This window comes from Octopus bimaculoides, chromosome 15 (genome assembly GCF_001194135.2).
Source record: "Octopus bimaculoides isolate UCB-OBI-ISO-001 chromosome 15, ASM119413v2, whole genome shotgun sequence".
Lineage (NCBI taxonomy): Eukaryota > Metazoa > Mollusca > Cephalopoda > Octopoda > Octopodidae > Octopus > Octopus bimaculoides.
The window spans coordinates 58,079,100-58,080,784 of record NC_068995.1 but is presented as its reverse complement, the minus strand read 5'-3'; the positions used below and the strand labels follow the sequence as shown (position 1 = coordinate 58,080,784).

General features: G+C 42.1%; 1 protein-coding gene across 3 annotated transcripts in view; it reads left to right on the top strand.

The window, feature by feature from the left end:
* LOC106882512 (uncharacterized) overlaps positions 1-1,685 on the top strand; it is a 146,243-nt gene that overhangs the window by 18,597 nt on the left and 125,961 nt on the right. The window lies entirely within an intron of this gene.

The following is a 1,685-nucleotide window of genomic DNA, read 5'->3' as shown; positions in this document are numbered from 1 at the left end:
TATATATATATATATATATATGCAAAGTCATGGAACACATTGTCAAGAGGAAACTGATCGCGTTCCTCAAAGATAATGACTTGCTCCCTGACAACGCACAGTTTCTGCTCAGGAAGAAGCTGCCTTACACAACTTTTGCAGCATTATGGCTGTTGAAACAACCAACGAACTGCTCAATGTGGATGTGATATATTTTGTCTTTGCAAAGGCTCTTGATAAAGTCGATCCTGGGATGGAGATGTTACAAGCTACAGAGACTCAGCATAGTCAGAAAACTAGGGCAGCGGTTATATGACTTCTAAAAAGACAGAAGCCATGCTGTGACAGCCAATGGAGTCCTCTCCAAAGAGACAGTAATAGTGAGTGGAGAGCCTCTTGGAAGTCCACTACTGTTCATGGTGGTTCTTTTAGACATGCCACCAGTTACACAGACAGCCACACTTACTAGTTATGCTGATGACACAAGAACAGTACAAGTAGTCAAGGAACCTTCTGGGGCTAATCTTCCACAGAAAGACTTAGATGCCATATATAAATGGGCTGAAGAAAGCAACATGCAACTTAATTCAGGTAAATTCCAAGCCTTCCACTACCAGCTAATTGGTGCTCACACCTGCAACAATGGTACTCTGGACCAAAAGAAATGGCAATCCCAGAGTCAAATGCAGTGTGTGTGATGTGGGAATTGATATGAGCAATGTTGCCTTGTTTCACGTACATATCACCAAGATGTTGGCAGTGTGGAGGCGAATGGCCGGATGGATTCTGAGGACCTTCAGAACAAGGGATGAGGGAACTACACTGGTTGTGTGGAGGACATTTGTACTCTGCTGTCTGGACTGCTGCTCTCAACTGTTGTCACCCTACAGTGTCAAGTTAATAGTAGAACTTGAGGCAATTAAGCAGTGCTACACCAGGAAGATTGCATCAACAGTTGAGTTTCTGGGAGCAAAGACGGGAGATGTCTGTAGTGATATATGTAGATCCTGGAGAGGCTGGCACTAAACTTTGGTATCAAGAGCTATACCAGCCTCCAAACTGGACATCATTACACTGTTCCGAAAGGTCCCAGCTATCCTGTCCAGAGTGAGAACCATGTAATGCAATAGCTTGGGATTCAAATGCCCACAGCTACTTAGTGTCTGGCCAAAATATCTAAGAGATCTTCATGGAGTAGGGGTAGATATTTTCAGCAAACATCTTGATCTTCTGCTGTCCAAGGACCCAGATTTAGCTATGTTACAGCAAGAAACTTAAAAGAGGCAGTTGTGTCAAACCCCTTCCCTTCATCGAAAGCCGATCATATAAGAATGGCCACTGAAAAGGTGATGACATTGGCGTTACTCCAGCTTGGCCAGAAACATATAAAGCAAACGATTTGTGCATTTGTGTGTGTATATATATATATATATATATATATATATATATATATATATACACACACACGCATACAAATATCTGAGATGTACATTTAGTAAATATAAAGCTAGGTGTTTTGAATAAACCACTTGATCTCCTGCTGTCCAAAATCCCAGATGCACTTATATCAGCAAGAAACTCATAAGAACGCAGGTGTGTCGAACTTCCTCCGTCACCAAAAGCCAATCGCATAAGAATGGTTAGTGAAAAAGTGATTACACTGGCGGTGCTCCAGTATGGCTATGGCCTTTGGGCTGAAACATATA